This window comes from Ammospiza nelsoni, chromosome 4 (genome assembly GCF_027579445.1).
Source record: "Ammospiza nelsoni isolate bAmmNel1 chromosome 4, bAmmNel1.pri, whole genome shotgun sequence".
In the NCBI taxonomy this organism is placed as follows: domain Eukaryota; kingdom Metazoa; phylum Chordata; class Aves; order Passeriformes; family Passerellidae; genus Ammospiza; species Ammospiza nelsoni.
In genome coordinates, this window is record NC_080636.1 from 68961090 (window position 1) to 68979339 (window position 18250).

Consider the following 18250-nt stretch of genomic DNA (forward strand, 5'->3'; position numbering starts at 1 on the left):
ACATCCCCCTGTCCCTAACATCATCTGACAGACCTGCCCTGCCCTCCCCACCAGGGCTGTGCGTCTCTGAGCTGAGAAGAGAGTCATATAAACAGCAGTGTGCCTTCTCTTTTCTGCTGTACTGCTCGCTACACTGACTCACTGACTCACACAGCTCCTTTCAGGCACTTCCTCGAGTTTTGACGTAGTATGATTTCATAGTGCAGGGTAAGTGACTTTGAAGCTGATATTTCAGTTTTGAGTGGGGTGGATGTAAGCAGTATTTGGGCTTACATCATTAAATGAGGTCCTGGTTGCTGGAAGAATAAACATAGAGAGAAAAATTCGACTCTGCAAGATGCAATATTGATTGCTGCAGTGAGCCATGATGTCAAGTCTATGCTTCCCTTCCTCCTTGCTTCCCACAAGTGCTAAATAATAGACTTGTTTACTGGCATTTGCAAATTATTTTGCCTTTTTGAATGATGCAATGACATGCCCCCTATATTCTCATTTAATTTGTAACACCATTTGGATTTTTTTTATCCTACATTTCTAATGCAATTTTTAAATAACCGTATTTCCTGCCCCCCAGACAAATCAGCTCTAATTTTATAATGAGAATTTCAGGGTTAGAATATTTTTTAAAAGAATCTAGGCCATATACATTATGTAAGGTTACCATAGTAACAGTTTCTCCGAGGGGAAAACCGACTGTCCGTAGTTTCCACAGAAACCACTCCCTGCTGAGAAGGTGCCTCCAAGGGAAGTGAAAGGAATATAAATGAGAGAGAGAGAAAAAGACGCGCACAGATGTCATATGACCTCTGCGGCATCCCTGCACTGTTGCAGATCCAACCCAGCGTTTCTGGGTTTGTTTTCAGTTTGTTGTTTTTGACTGCATGAGTGGCACCTTCTCTTGTCATGTAAAGTCTGGCTGCCCTTCCCTGGCGTGGAACTGGTTTTACAGCTGGAGGTACGGCGATGCTCCACCTTGGCAGTGAACTGACCACAGCAGATACTAAAGTCCAGTGCTCTAGGAACCACTGTGCATGGGAGAATTTAAATGGTAAAAGAGAATTTCCCCTCTTTTTTATTAACTTTTTTTTTTGCCTGAAAGAAGTCAGCAAAGACAAACAGGTATGGAAATGCTTCCTTCTAGAGAGAAACAGGAGAGAAGGGAAGCTCAACTAATTTGTCAGTTAATGGTTTTGTTCTTTTGGGGTACAAGCATACACTGCTAGGAAAAATGTATTCTGAAAGGAATAAAAAAACTCAAGTCCTAGGATTTGTTAACTGATAGGGAAAAAAAATGGTAAAATGTCTTTAATGTACTTTAATATCACTGGGGCAAGTATGGATTAACATTTCTGAAATCATTTTGCTCTTATTCTTTTCATGAACAGCGTTGATTTGTTTTGGCTTTTTTTCTTCAAAGGCAATAAAACTGTGACATTCATTCAAGGCTTAGTGCAGCCATAACTACAGATTAACGCTCTGGCTACTTCATCCTGTCATCTCTCTGCTGCTTTCTGGGGAAAGCAGGCTGACATGGTTATTAAATCTGGCAGCTGTGTTGTATGCACATGGGAAGCAAGTAGAGCACAGCATATAGAAAATGAGTAGCTTTCAGATAGCAGCCTTCATTTCACTGCTGCAAGACTTGAAAGGCAGCCTAAAAAGCTCTTTCTCTTCTTTGTAATCACCAGTCGCTGGATCAGTGCGCAAATATCACAAATACAGTTGCAAATGTAAGTATTCCTTGCCTGTGTGGTGCTTTCAGATTGCTAATTAAGGTTTCTACCTTAGTCTTCTGCTTGAAAAAGCAGAGAGATGAAAGCTGAAAACATCCTGACAGGGGAAGCTTCTCTGCAGTATTGTTCTGGCTTTCAGTGGAAGAGCTGCTGAGGGAAAGGGATGCTTGAAAGCTTTCCAGAACAAATAGTTTGCAGTTGTGTTTGTTGATTTTGGGGATGTCTCCTTGCTATTTTTTCTGCAAGGGGAGAAGTCCAGCAAATGCTGGTACTTATAGAGAGATGTTTTTCTGCTTAGATTAGATATACAGCAGGAATAGATAGTTTGGGAGTACATAGAAGAAAAATTTTCCACGGTATTTTTCACCTGGAATCTTTTTTAAAAAAATCCATAAATGCAGACCCGGACTTCTCATTAAGGAACTTGACAGTACCTTATTTTCAGAAGCACAAACAAATAGTCATCATAAGGGGCACCAGCAAGTCTGCATCTGACCTGATAAGAACAATGAACATAGCACGGTGAGCAATGCATGTTTTTCACCCATCTCATTCTGTCTGTACAGGAAACGATCTTTATCTGCCACAGTGGCATCAAGACAGGATAGTAAGGTGGTTGGGAATCAGTGGAGCTGAAGGTTTCTCAGTGTTGTGGTGATATTGTAAGGAAGAAAATTGATACTTGTCAGTTTATTTTTGGTCTCATAGCGCTGAAGAAGTAGTATGTTGGTTTTTATTCTCCTTTCTAAATCAAAGTTTCTGTATTGCCATTGTCCTATCGAGTATATGGCTAATGAATTCTTACTGTGCTGTGCACGAAATCTGCTTCTTGAAAACAGCCTGTGATCATTACCAATTATAAATAGTAGTCAGATAACTACAAAAGAAATGCAGGCTGTAGCAAATTTGTTTCAATTGCTTTGTCATGTTTCTTGCTTTATTTACAGTTTTTGTTATTTCCTGGGGACCAGTGGTACTGTCAGTTTTTCATGAGCCATGTGAGAATGCCACTTGCACAGTTAACAGGTGACTGCCATTAAGTGAATAGGGAGAGAATATGTGTGTAGTTTGCTGCAATAGAGGACTAAACATATTCATGGTATAACCCATAATGATGCTGTAACACAGGTATTTGGTGACTGTTGTGTTTATTAGCTGCTTTTGAAATATTTCTGCCTCATCTTACAGATGTATATGTATAAATGCCTGTCTTCACTGTAGCAAGTAAAAGCTGATTTTGAAGCTTCCTTTTCCTTCCTCTTGTCTCCTTTTTTCCCTCATAGACATAAATTCGTAGCTTCCCTGAAACTTAGTTGTGAAGATGGTAATTTTTAACGACAGCTGCGGAGCTCAGCTTCCCGAGCCTCAGTGGCAGCCAGCCAGCTGCTGAGACAAGTGGTGACCTTTCAGGACAATGTCTCTCACAAAAATGTCAAAATATTAAAGTGGCAGACATCAAATGCCATGTGTGTGGAGAAGGGCAGTCATCTGGCAGGCTTTCAGCTGAAGACAGTTAATCCACTGCTTGTTTGGATTATACATTGAAAGCCCCTGCCTAAGTCTCTCAAATATAGAGAAATTATTCATATGTGTCCTGAATAATTTCAGAAGTCCTTCTGGGAAGATTTGGGACATGGATGGAAAATTTCAGAGCTGTTTTATTTAAAATCTATTCAGGCATCTTCCTGACAGATATCCTGAAAAGAAGGTTTTGGCCTTTAACTTTGCTGTTTACATCATACGCCAGTTTTGCTCCTCAGTCTCTTATCCAGAATGTAAATGGATCCTGATGAAGCTTAAGCAAAGTTCATTGATGTGCACAGGATGCTGAAATTCTGATAGCACGTGCACTGACTTTTTAGGCATATGTTCACCGAATATTAAGCAATCCCCTGCAGTTTTTGGTGCTGCAGCCCTGAGCTGAAATCTCATTTGCTACTACATGCATCAATGCTTTGTAACTTTCTCTGAAGACACTGAGGTGTGAGCGCTCCCGTGCTCACTGGTGTGTCAGATTCTCAGATACCTTTACCCCTGGTAACAGATCAGTGACACTGATAGGGTACCTCAGTGGTTTCAGCCCTGCTGCATAAATATTTCTGGGAGGTGTGAAACCTTGGCTTGTAGGAAAGGCAGGCAGAGTGCATGGCTGATCAGGGAACAAACCTGTTCACCTTGTGCTTGACCTCTCTTGGAGAGTAGGAAGGTGAACACCAGTAACTGCTCCAGGCCAGTCTTGTCCAGCCGGTTTGCAACTGGCCACAGTTCAAGAGAATTTTCAATATTCTCCTTGCAAAGCACAGGGTGAGCTGCCAACACGGATAACCCCTGCAAAGCATTAAATATTTAGATTTAATAGTGCCAAATCCATTGCTACTTACCAAGACACCGAAAAGGAAAATAGTTTTTTCCAGTATTTCTTTCCTTTTTTCCTCCTGTTTCAAGGTAGGAGTTCTATGTCACTCCAAGTTTTTTGTCTTACTACAAGCAAGCAGCTTTTTAAAATTTTGTTTTAGTGTTCTTCCCTTCTATTCATAGAGGAAGTGTTTCCTCCCCCCTCTGCTCTTTAAAACTGGGAACACTGCATTCCATGATCACCTTCTCTCTACTGTAGTATAGGAAAGGCTATGTATCTGTGTTGGTCTTTTCTTTCCAGTTAGTATTCTGTGATCCCTTCTCCTTTCTCCTAATTCCCTACAAGAAGAATTCTGAGGCAAATGAACTAGGTAAGGACAAATTTCCATAAACATCTTACAGTAGTTAACTCCTCCTTCCCTTCCTTTCTCCTTTCCCTTTTCTTCCAAATTTTACCTGCTTTCATACAAACATTGCTGTTATTTGAGAATTACTAAGATATAAAAATCTGTTAGGAAGAACAACATTATGCTCATTTAGTTGAGGAATAAAAAAGAAGCTAAGGCATCAGTTAATGTAACTTAACATAGCTCAGATACCTAGGCTGAGTTTTGGATTTTGATTTTCAAATGAGAAGCCACAAATAAGCCCAATCTATTTAATCATCTGATAATGTTGAAGAAAAAAATAAATAGGGATGCTGCTATTTTCTGTGAGCTTTGCTTGAAGAAAAAAATCTGAGAAAAATAACTGCAGCAGCCATAATTTCTTTTAAATCAAATTATTCAGGACTTGGTTGTTTCCCAAGAACTGTGCAGTGTCAGATTGATTCAGTGCAGTTCATTAAACTTCTGTCAGTATACCTCATATGAAATTCTGACTTGCATCAATGGCATTATCATTTCATTCTGCATTTATTTTATTATTGCTCTTTGCTATTTCTGCAGCATCTAGGGATACTGGTTTTTGTTACTGAGCTAGGTATTGTACAGAAACAGAAGGTAATCCTTGCCCCCAGACTGCTTACAAGCTCTATTACAAATAAATTGAAACCTTCTTTGCACTCACTTACTACCTTTCTTGTCTTTATCTTCATTCAGAACACAGATGTTGGTACTGTGTTATCTGAACTGGTCTTTAGGATACCAGAATTTGCTTAGACATAGGCTTGAAATTACAAGTAATTAAAATTAGGGAATGACATACACTTACTGTGACCTTATTTTAAAGCTGTCATACTGGTTCACTGAAAGTATCTCCCTTTAGGCTGTTAGTATTTAGGTATTAAGTTAATGAATTATATTAATTGAAATTAACTCAACTGACCAAAACATGGTTATAATTACAAAATATTTCTGGACCACCAACAAAGATTTTCCTTAAAATTAACATGCTATTGCCAATTACTAAGTTAATAAGATTCATTATAAACTTAATTACTAAGGTAATAATATTCATTATTAAGTTTAATGAAGTATGTTTACTTTTGATTATTTACAGAATCTAAATTTCAATGTTGATTATTCACATGAAATAGCAGCAGCATGACACATGACCATCACACACTAATTGACTCATGGAAGATGTACTGTGATTTGGGGTGGACAGTAAGGTTCACAATATGGGTGAGATGAGAGTCTCACAGATGAGAATATTCATTTGCATTTTCTGTAAGACCAATTCTCCCCATCACTCTGCTCCTTATCCATCTTACAAGTAGATTTCAGGAGCAGTCACACATCTGTTAACATCACCTTTTCTACTACCTTTTGTTTGGATGATATGGTGTAAGGTACACACTAGTTTTGATACTCATAAACTAGGACTAAACTGCCATCTGAAGTCAGTCAGGACAACTCTGTAGTTCACAAAGCCCCATTAAAACACACTATTTCATGCTGAAGGTACTTTATGTGTTCAATTTTTACACTCTTCAGATCATCTTTCACAAAGCAAGACTGTAGCATGTGAATACAAGCTGTAACTTAACTGAGTAATGTAATCAACATATCTGAGCCCAAAGGCAAATTTATTCTTTCTGGAAATGTGCATCACATAAACCACTATGATTTCTAAGAGCCATTTTTATTTTGAGGTGATAAATCTAGTTGTATATGCAGGAATAAAAAATCTGAAGGATCCCAGAGGGCCAAATCACAGTTGAAAAGATATTCTACTTTGAATTTCCTAGGATTTTTATATTTCATTTTGAAATTATAATTCATGATATCTCTTTTTGCATTGACACCACAATTTGTACCACTTTAGTGACATATTAAAAATGAAATTTAAATTTATTCTGACAGTGTCACTGTTGTTCCTTCCATAAAGCAGTTGAAAGGATTTACACAAATGCAAGCTAACAAACATGAAGGGATGTTGTACTCCTCAAATGACTTTTTCTTTTTTCATACAGGGAATGATGAATAAAAGTCTGAAAGATTATTTGCAAGCATGCAATTAATCATAAATCCAGCTTGATCTGGATGGATAAAACAGTAGTATTTCAATCTGGTTAGTATTTTAAAAGGATTTTGCAGAAGTCATTAGGCTAGGAATATTAAGATGGGTACCTCTTTTCTTATGAGACAATAACGTGATTCCCAAAGGGATAAACTGGAAGGTCAAAGACAAAACAGTTTAACCCCAGGAATGGTATGGATTACTCTTAAGAACATTCTGAAATCCTCTCCTGCCATTCATTTATTTCAAAGCATTCCTAAAAGTAATGACCTAATTTTAAAGATAGTAAATCAGAAATAACCAAAACACTAAAGCTTGTTTGTCTTTTTGAAACATGGGTTGTCTTAATTTAAAAGCTTCAGTACTTTTGAGTCTCCTTTACCTATCTAGAGGAGCAATTGAAAAATGGGTTTTTCCTGTTTTTTGCTATTCTGTTTACCCCCACTCTTCAATTCAGTGGGAATTGAAGGGCCCTTTTTAAGAAAGTAGGGAGTTTGCAGACTGATCTTGAGCTACCTCTGTTGAATACTTTGTAATCAACCAGCTTCTGTTGTTATTTGGAAATAGGTTCACTGAAATAAGTGATTTTAGCAGAATGCAGAGTAGATCCTGCGGGATGTCATGGCTACATTTCTGAAAGAGGAAGTTGACATCAACTCCCTTGGCATTCTGAGTGTTGCCCTACTGACATACCTGAAATCCATAGGTTGCCATAGCTTTGTTACAGTATGTGTGGCCCTCAGATTTTTAATTAGTCAGTAGTAATTGCTATGTAAAAGTAAAGCAATGAGGTTGAAAATTGATTAAAGAGTTAGATAACTAACAGCCAAATTATTTTAGTATGTTTGCAGTTCCCAGGACAATATGCTTACTAACCTTGGGCCAAGATATAGCCATCCTAAAAGTGAATGCAACTCATACTGCATATTCCCATGGCAAAATTTTACCCCAAATGGGCTTCCAGCCATCAGTGTCCCTACTAGGTGGATTGGCCAAAGTACTCTTTTTCTCTATGAAATTAATAGTGTATGCTTTAAAATGAGAAATCAAGAATTTGTTCAGCTTTTCTTTTGTTTTCGAGAACATGTTGAGAGTAAACATAGTGAAGCTTGTAACATAGATGCCATTGTATAATGCTTATAATGAATAACATGCTATGACATCAGAGGTCTTCTAGGAATCAATAATTATTGATGAGGAAATAAGTAATTATTTTCACTGTAATTATCAGGAGACATGTGATGATTTGCTTTGGTTCTGGCCTTGATTGTTCATGCACTGAAATCATATTTGCAGTTAATTACTTCTTTTCCAGAAATGTTCATAGCTTGTTCAGCATCAGAGAGTGTAGGTAGGGGAGGACCACCATGTAAAACACTTCTGGTTTTTGGGAAGTATGAGTTTGTCCTTTTGGGAAAACAAAAGGCCTCACCATTGGCTTACAGAAATGCTTTTTAAAATGGTTCTGTGCTTGAAATGTTTTCTGAAAGTTTTTTTTTTTTGCTTTATTCTTGAAGATGTGAGGGCAGATAGACACATCTGAGTGCAAGCGCTATGGAGAGCAGAAAGCAAAAATCTCTATTTGATGTTCCTTGATGCTCAGCCAGCTAACTCTAGAAGAAACCAGAGCTGATGTTATGATTTATGGAGCTGGGAAAAAATAGCTTAGATCCTTGAGCAAGAGAGACCCCCCCCCTACTCTGATCCTATCATATAGAAAGCATTTTCCTGTAAATATTCTTCCCCCCTGTCACTGAGGAAAGTTTGAGTGTTTTCAGAGCAACAAGTGGTACAACATCACAATGTAATTTGGGATTTTGATGAACTATCTAAATAAAGGTGTTAATCTAGTGCCTTTATAAAGAGATCCCTTCAGCTGATTGCTTTTATCAGATATGGGGATTAAAAGTAGGTATAGGGCTGCCTGTCACTGTCAGGGCAATTCCTTAGGCCAGTGGGTCACTGTCTCTTCACAGGACTGTTTGTCAGTGGGTATGTGTAATACCATAGTCCATAGCACTTTGTTTATCTGATTCAGAACAGATGCTCAAATCACACAACTTCCATGAAGGAGGAATTGACAAGAGTGCAGCTGGGGTGAGGATGGTACAAGAAACTCTATCCATCATTCCCCAAGAGTCACAATGAATGGCTTAATTGTTGCTGCTAACAATTGTTGGTCATTTTTATTTGCTATAGCCAAAGTATGATTCCTCTAAGAGCCAGCTTGGGGAAGTACAGTGACAGGGCAGTCTCTTTGTTCTGTTCACTTGGCATCATTCACTGAATAGATTCCACTGGCTTTATCTGGACCAAGACCTTCTACTATTGCTCACCTGCAAAGCATGCTGCTTGACCACAGTGAGGTCTTGAGCTGGCTACCATAGTTGAAATTAGGAAGGAACAGTGAGGAAATAGTACAGTATGCAATAAAATCAGCAGGATTTCATACTGGGGAGTTTCTGTAAAACAGTATGTCTTCTGAGAATGCTGCCCATGGGAATACTTCTCTTACCAGAGTTCCCTTCAGTGCCTTGTGAATTTAGTCTTTCATTGAAGTGGATTGGATGTATGTGGTTTAATATCGTCCTCTATTGCAAGGTTTGTATTTAAGAGATGCTACACAAGCACTAGGAAAGGACAGAAAGCAGGCTGCCAGTATCACCAAAAAATTCATCTCCCAAGTGAGTATGCATTGGGTCACAGTGAGGTTAATGTGCATATTCATGTGATGTTAAAAAAATCATTGTCTGGGTTAAAGCCTCTCCCTATTGTTTAGTATCCTACTGAAAAGCTGAGGATTTTCATAGTTCTCAAAGACACCTGAATTTTTGTCACACAAAGTGACCTGATTTTTCTTAATCTTGTTCTCAGAAACAATTCAATTTTGGCTGATTTTTCTTTTTTTAATGAGGCAGACGTCTAGCATGAAAAATTTCATGCTAGCCAGTGAAGGCTGTCAGTCTCTTAAAAGCTGAAATAGGGTCACTTAATGGAGAAATATAAAATTACCATGTTTATAGATTATAGTATTAAAATGCACAATCAACAAAAAATTCTGCTCTGGGCAAACATCATGGTATTCAGTACCTCTGTGTAACAAGGAAGTTCCTAAGTATAGCTGTAGGAAGACTTCTTAGAAAAACACCCCAAATGGTAATTTGTTCTGTTGAGGATGATATTAAATATCTCTGTGGGTTCTTCCCCTTCTCAAAAGTGACATTGGAACTTATTGTGGAGTCTGAAATTGCTATGGAGGAGGAAAGAAGGGAAAGGAAAAAAGACTGGACCATCTTCAGTTGAAATGCTGCTGAGAAGGTTTAACTTTTTTCCTCATTCACAAGTTAAACAGAGTTTTGACTCTGCAGAATATTTGCTTTTCAGAATGCATGTGACCTGTATTGTAGACACCAGTGTTCTTGAATCCTCTGGAATATCAAGGGGTTTTAGATGTCATCATATCTATGGATGCCAGTGGGATGAATTCAAGATAAGATTCTGGCTGACTTGTAGTTTTTTATGTCTTTGACCTGACCTTAAAATGACCAAGAAATATAGCTTTAAAATAACTGCATGAATGTGAGCAATTGCTGAATTTTAGCAATTACAATGCAATAATCATTGCCTCCTTCTGTGAGGTCTCTCAGCTTGAGCTTGAGTCAGAAACCAACCAAGAGCAAACAAAATCCTTTCAATGCAAGAAGCCTCCTTTAAATGTGCCATGTTGCTGACCTTGACAAGCAGGCAGAAAAGCACAAGTGAATGCACACAAAGTTTCAAGGCCTGCTGTTCATCCAGACCCTGGGTCCTGTGCAGTATTACCTCACACAGATTTTGTTCCTTGCATGCAAAATCGAATCACAGTGTGTGAGCTATAATTTAATCCATGTTGCAGCCTGGATGAACACAGAGGCCCTGGTGGAGCACTGTGGTGCAGTTGGGCAGCTCTGGCTGTTTTAACAGGATCAGGGGATCCTTGCTAAAGGAATGAGGCAGAATAGAGCAATAAGAAGAATACATGCTGGAAGAAGTGGCACCTTTTTTTTTTCATAAAAAGCTCTGTTAAATAGGAAAAAAAAACCCAGACTGACATGGAACTGATTTCATAATACTAAAAAAATACCATAGTGATACTGGATGCAGGTTATAGAAATTGTAATTTAATTTCATGCTATGTATCTTCAGGAAACCCTTACTAATTTGGGTAGCATTTGCATTGCTTTTGCATATACACTTTTATTTATTTGCTTGAGCTAGAATATACAGTATCTCCAAGCTTCTTTGCTGGCTAGGTAATATTTCAAAAGACTTTGTTCTCCCCAGTTAACATTTGCAAGTAACGTATCTAGAATGTTTTGCTTTCAATTAAAAATTATGTATTTTGGTTGATTTTATACTCACATTGTATACTCATAATACTAAATAATTAAATGATATGTCCTTTATACTTTCATATTAATTAATTAAAAGCATATTCTTATGTAGATTTCTCCCTGTAATTTACAGTTGCTATATAAGCATACAATCTCATATAAATACTTTCTTATGGAGAATCTGTTTTAAATACGTGTAGAACTCATACAAAAATATGTATTTCTGAAGAGTTTTAGAATTCTATTAATTCAATTTCTTTTCAAATCAGTGAGCAGCTATTGACCAGAGCTCCATCCTTTCAGTATGCATTAGTTTTGTAAGTTTGCTTGAATTTTGTAGACCATACAGAATTTTTTTGGTAGGTGCTGTCACTCTGAAGTGAGCCATTTGTCTATGAACTTCTTGGTAGTTGTTCTTACCTTTAATTAGAATCTTTGTATGCTCAGTCTGCTGATGTTGTCTGTTATCCATGCTTACCCAGGTTCTTATATGTGTGACTGACTGAAGAATTATTCTAGGATTATTTGACCCCCAGTTCCATTTTCTTAGGCTGCTGTAAAATGGCACGGCATAATTAAATCCAGACGTGGGTAGGGTTTGGTTCTGATTACATGACAGTTTTAGCCTTTTTACTACTTGGATCAAGGGGTAAAAGATAAAAGTTTTAGCTTTTAATTGAGTTCTCCTGCATGGCTGACGTTTGTAGTATCTTTAAAATTAAAGTATTCTTTTCCTCTCCTGCTGCTCAGAATACCTTTATGACAGAGCTTTGCTTGAGATCTAGTATGTCCCTGGTTTTTGGAGGGGATGGGTTTTCACAAGGAACTTGACTTGAGAGCACCTGGAATTCATTAAAATTCCTCTTACTAGCTTGTTATATGAGAATACTGAAAACTTGGCCTGTTGTGTTTGCTTGCAGGCTTATATAGGACACACCACTTTCTCTCTGGATTTCTGTGTCCAAATGAATGATTCTGACCTTTGTTGTGCCTCTGCAGTTTCAAGCAGTTAAATTATTTCAGTGTTTCCACCTGCTTGGTAACTGGCACGCTTCATCTAGGCTTGCTGGGTAGAAAGGGAAATAGGAGTAAGTTAGGTATAGCAGTTTTTTGGTACCCCAGTCACTCTTATTCAGCAAGAAGGCATAAAATGCATCAGTAGTGTCATTCAAGGAGAGGTAAACTCCTGATCCACACTGGGAGAGGGGAGGGACAAGTCACATCTGCACCACTGGGCACAGACCACTCTGGCCATTATTCAGGGGGTGTGTATGTGTGAAGGGAGTTAATTCCTTTTAGTTCCTGAATAAATCCGTGGCTGACCTCATTGATGTGACAGTGAAATCAGCAGGAGTTCTCATATGCTTGACAGAAAGGCATGTATTAAAGTGCTTTCTTTGAACCAAGGTCACTGCATCGCTAATCTGAGCATTTTTCCTGTGATGGGCAAATCCCTCTTGGTCTCTGAGCATCCTTTGCTCTAGTTGATGCAGGAATTTGGTTCTGTGCCAAAGAAGCAAGTGGAATATTTACTGCTGAGTTCACGATGAATAGGGTTTCTTATGGGAGCAGGAACCACAGCTATCTTGAAGGCAGTCTTCTAATTAATGCTGTCTGTTTGTTGTATAACAGCAAGGTCTTCACAAAAGAGTTCTTTTGGAAATTTCCCTTGTGTTCTTCTGTCTGAGCAAGAACACAGCCCACAGAGGGGTGAGAAACTGGAGAGGTGATATTTTTCTTGTGACAAAGGCCATACAAAATAAGGAATTTGTCAGTTCCAAAAATACCACTGGAAATGTTTATACTGTTATATAGGAAAGCATTCCTTGGAGACAAGTTATCTTGTAATTTGAAATTAGGATGGATGTGTGTGCTGCTGGGTCTGTGCCTATTTTTTGGCTCTTTGTCAGCATACCTGACACTCTGAACAAAGATCTGTTCCAAAGCCAAAGCATCTGTCCTTCTGAAATATTTTTTTTTACTCTAAACCTAATCAGAGATAAGGAATGTTTCAGCATGATTTGCAAAACCCTTCTAGAAGTGCATGAATCGCCCCATAACAACAGTGAAATTTAAATGTTGAGTCTAGATTAATTCACAGAATTTAACTGAGAAATGTCTGCAGTGTAGTATAGCAAGGCTTAAGGTAGCTAATAGCCAGCTTGAATATATAAGCCAGTGATGGCAGCATGGTGCCCAAGACAGGCTAATTTGCTTTGCTTCTTGATTGAGTTTTCTGCTGCTTTACCAGCATGTACATTAGACAGATATTTCAGAAGTAGCTTTGACACTTCTTGCTACCTTGCTGTCACAGATCTGCCTATAAAAACCTTAAGGCTCAAAAACTCTGACTACCCAAATTCCAGGTGAGATGAGAACTGAGGCCATTGGTCTGCAAATAAGGTAGAGCACAACTGAATGCGAAACAGAGGGCGTGTGCAAAGAGTAGTTTGTACTTGAAAGGCCTCCTCTGAACTCTGTGACAACTGAGGCCTGTGAAACATCTCTCACCAGGAAATGGGACACAAAGAAGCTAGGCAGAAAACTTGCTTAGATGGACTTTAAACTTGTAGGTTTACTGTGCTCTACAGTGCCAAAGTTAATCTTTACCCATAGTGCATGGATTTTTGGAGGTATATCTCCTTTTATTAGTGCATTTGTGTTGTGTTTTGAATGAGTGACCTTTGAGGTGGTAGGAAATTTTAAAAAACACTTATCTTGCCAAAGTAGTTATCCTGTTTATTTGCTTTCAAAGGATATATTTCTTAAGTCAGCTGTGAAAATAAAAAGTTTCTATGTCTGAAATGTCTTCAGTGAGAGCCTCAAAGAACTGTAACTGTATGCACACAGAACTTCTGTGAAATAGGTAAGACATACTATTACCACATTACAAGGGGATATAAAAAAATGAAATCACAGGTGCAGATCTAACTAGAACACCAGTGATAATCATGACAGCTGTTGATGTACATCAGCTGTATAACCTTAGTTTCTTTCCACACAGCTCCTAATGCTAGAATTGTGTTTTTAGTTACAGTTACTCTGCTGCTTTTCCACTCCTGTTAAGCAGAGAAGAGGTCTCTTGGTTCAGTGTGGTGTTATTTACACTATTAAGTTGCTGCAGGTATCTGTTTGATCTGATCCTTGGTGTGGCATTACTGATGAGGTTGAAGGAACTATTCTGTCTTGAAGACAGGCAGATTCTGGATGGAAAGCTGGCACATTAGGGGGAGATTCCAGCAATCATTCAGCAGCACAGGAAGGAGTAGTTGTAAGCCTGACCTTTCTGTGTAGGGAGCCATGAAAAGAGGTGCTGACAGCAGTTATTTCACTTAGTCTATTTGGAGCATAGGCATAGATCCTGTAGTCTTTGTGGCTTCCAGGGGTTAGACACATCCCCAGAGTCTCTTTGGGCTTTTGCTACACCTCAGGAGGCACTACCAAAGGGTTAAATCGTTCCACAGTGTGTCACTTGCTCTCTAATTAGAAAGTGGTCCAAGAGCTCAAAGTTCAAAATGCACATGGTCTGAGCTGGGACTAAACCCAAGTTCCCACTGATTGCAGATTCATATGTTAGTGTGGTGCATCTGGGCATGATCTCTTCCCCTTCCCATTTCTGCCTTTTGCTTTCGTTTTTAACAGGAAAGAGACATTTCAGCTACACAGTTTCACTTCTTTTGTCACTATCTGAAGTCTTCCATTGCTTAAGCTGGTGTGTTTTCTGGGAATAACTTGTAACTCCTTTTATAACTGAAAGTAGGCCAGTAAAACATGACAAAAACATCACTCCATTCTGCAGCATCTGTGGCTTCTGCTGGAGAATCAGGGCAGGTCTCCTCCCAGCAGCAATGTAGACAGAAACTGGACAGCCTGAGCCTCAGGGGGCCTGAGGTTCCTTGTTGGCCCCAAAGGGAGATGCAAAGAACAGGCAAAATAGCATCCAGCTGAGCATGTTTTGAGAAGAAAGGGCAGAGTGAGGGTGGGCTGAGGCTGCAAAATAGTAAAAAAAACCCCAGTTTTGGAAAGCAAACAATGAATGATAGGAGCCAGATGCATGGATGGTAAAATGAAAGGGACAGAATCAAAATGTCACCCATGGAGTCTGCAGCTGAGGGAGTGGGCAAAGTTCTGCTGAATCATATCATAGAATCATAGAATATGCTGAGCTGGAAGGAACTCATCAGCTTTTGGGATCTTGTGTTTGGTGAATGGTATGGGTTTGGGGGTCATGGTTTTAAGTTTCACCCCAGGATAGATGGTAGCTTCTTGGGGATGACAGCCATCTTTTGCATATGAAAAATAAGATGGTGATTCTGGTCTCCACCTTTTGCCCTCTCTATCTAAAACATGATTACTGTTTCCCTCCACTGGCACTTCGGGTGCCTAACATGGCAGGGGTATTGAGTCAGACCATTAACCTGTCTGAAAGACATATCCAGCAAGACAAATTTGGGCTGTGAGCTTTCACACTGTTCCTGCAACAGTGTGTGAGAGAGATACAGGCCTGTGCAACTGGGAATGGCAGTAAAGAGAGAGGGATAACCCGTTTGATAAAAGTAAATTATTAAATCAGCTTGGCCATCACTATTAGCTGGTGCCGGGTTAGTATTGTTGGCAGTGCTGGTAACACTTTTCCTGTGTCATGCCAGGCTTAAGGACAAAGAGGCAGCTTCATCCTTGGCATAATGCTATGATTGAAGTCACAGGAGTTGTACCCAGGATGACTTTGTCTAAAGTGTGCCTTTTCAACAAAGTCCACTAAATCAGCTCATTCTTGCTCTTTTTTTTGTTTCTTTATTTGTGGCTACACTGAATTAGCATCTTAAATAAATTTCCATGGGAATCAGAGATGCAATAGTTAGGTTGCTTTCTCTTGTGCATCTACAAACAGTCTTTTCATAGCAGTCTTTTCACAATCTCATGTACAGTGTTTGGGCACTTGATCGATATCCATCAAGAGCTTTTCATGCCTATCCTGTTCCATAAAAAAATCTAACAGTGTAAGGCGCAGTAACATGCAGTATATAGTTGATGGTAGAAGATTTATAGCACATATATTTTATATACTCTGATGAAACATCTCTCTTTCTGGAGTGACTTTTCACCTACTCTCACTCTGATACATTATTTCTATATTTTGTGACGTAGATTGTAGAAGAGAAAGAAAAGTAGGTAATTTGATTTGATGAAGCAGGGCATTCTCTGCATAGAAGAAAAGGTAAGAAAAGAGAGCTTTGTAAGGAAGAGAGAAAGCTGAAAAGCCAGGCTTTGTGATGAAGAGAGATGTGGGAGTGGATCCGTAAGAAAGAAGAAATTCTGAAAAGGCCTTGAAGCTCAGGACATGAAAGCACGGCTTTCATGGAGGTGCAGGCAATGTGGCTGTGGTATGGAACAAAAGATTACCTCAGCTGCTGAATTTTTTGTGGAAAGCAATGCAGGTGCATTGGGAATAAGTTCTAGGCTCAAGAATCAAAATAATGAATCATATACTGTGATCACATGGTGGACCTGAGCAGAGATTTACAGGTTAAAAATACTGGAAAAGAGCTATGGTAAAATAATGATATTGGTGTGGATAGCACAGACTGAGTGAGAAATCCAGCAAGAGTAGAGGCAATGTATGTTATGTCCCTGGGTGCAGCTGATGGAGCTGTGCAATTGTGTCAGAATCTGAGATGTCATTGAAGAACGTGTCTAGTATGTCTCACTGTGAAGAAAAACTTGCAAACATGACCTGAGCACATTGTGATGCAGAGCTTTGTGCCAGAGCTCTCGTGCAGCCTGTCAGCAGAAGCCAGAGAGCTCAGCTACGATACCCCGCCTGTCTGAGCGAGGTGCTAACTCCAGCATCTGCTGCTGCAGCGAGTTCAGCTCCTTTAGCAAAGCAGGGAGGGAGAGAAATGACTTGTGCCAAGACTGCAGGAATGTAGTGTGATTGCACCGCTTTAATTCGACCCCAGAAAAAGGATCTTAAAATTAAAAGCTGTCAGGGCATTTAATACAATATGCCTAAAACACAGGGTGAAATATAAGACTGGAGAAAAGCATAAAGCTAAACAATACAAATGGATGCTCGTAAATCACTGACATGAGTCAGTGGTACAGGAGCCTGCACAAGGAAATAGTAAAAGCTGGATAGAATATAACAAGAAGTAGGGTGCCTTTGGGAGTGTGAGAGAGGGAGGAGTAGATGCTGAGAGAAGAATTAATCAGAAAAGTCAGAGAAAAAAACAGTGAAAGCCAAAAAGATGGCATGGTTTTTGAGGAGGATAGCAAAAAAGAGCTCAAGGAGCCTGAGGCTTGAAGCACAAAGCATGATATTTATGCAGGGAGTCATTATAGAACACTTAATGAGACAGATTTTGGTGGCAGACAGGCCTCACAGCCAAACTAGAGGCATAAGAAAGTAGGACAGAGCTGGGATGAAATGGGATCAGCAGCTGTAAGCAGGGTATTCAATTAACTAGGAACAATTCAATTCAAACAACAAAGGGAGAGAGGAACCTGGGCAGACAGGTGGGAACATAGATGACTCAGACAAGATCAGAAGGAGCTTATATTTCAGGGAATATTTACTCCATGCAATACCTCTTTTGTCTCTGTGTTAAGATTAGTAAACTGACTGAGAAGCATTTGCTTCTGTGCCACACTGCCTTTCTTGATTGATGGGGGGACAGACAAGAAGGGCACAGTGTGGTGCTGAAGAGAAGGCAGACGTAGCACCTCCCCTTTTGATAGCAATAATTTGCTAGATCAATTTGGTTGTCTCACAGAACCTTACTGTAAGGTGCCTCTGTTGTGACCCTGCTCTTTCCGGGAGATCAGGACCCAAAGAACAAGCAGTTAAGATGGAGGTGAAGAGAAGCAATCATAGGGGGATCAATAAAGGTTGGGGGGTCAGGTCAAGAAGGTCAGGGTAAGACATTTGTGACAGAGAAGTGAGAAATGCCACTGTCAGCAAATAAAGCAGATAAAGCATGTTAGGAAGCATGAGAATAAGAAAAAGAATGGAGAGAATTAAAATTAGAGACTTTGCAAGTGAAACTTCTATACAGCGAATATGAACTAAATTTAATTTAGAGGTCTTTTGTTTGCTTGTATGTTTGATTGACCTAAAAGAAAGTGTGCCTTGGAGATGCCTGCAGGCTCCCTAGAAGTGTTTATATGAATACACAGCAAATATGTGCTTTTCCCAAAGTGATCTATTGATTTTTGTTTTTCCTCCTACCTTAACCATTTTAATGCCTAGCAGTAAACCGTCAAGCCTTAGCCCTTCCCAGTCAGTCCCTCTTGTTCCCCTGCTTAAGAATGAAACCCAATATCTTG

The 18250-nt window shown here is 39.2% G+C and overlaps 1 protein-coding gene across 1 annotated transcript in view; it reads left to right on the forward strand.

Annotated features, from left to right (window-relative positions):
• Nucleotides 1–868: 868 nt before the first annotated feature.
• Nucleotides 869–18250, forward strand: part of TRIM2 (tripartite motif containing 2) — an 87171-nt gene continuing 69789 nt past the window's right edge. Inside the window, exon 1 of the mRNA XM_059469918.1 lies at nt 869–1048. The gene's annotated coding sequence lies outside the window, so the exon portion shown is untranslated. The remainder of the gene's footprint in view (nt 1049–18250) is intronic.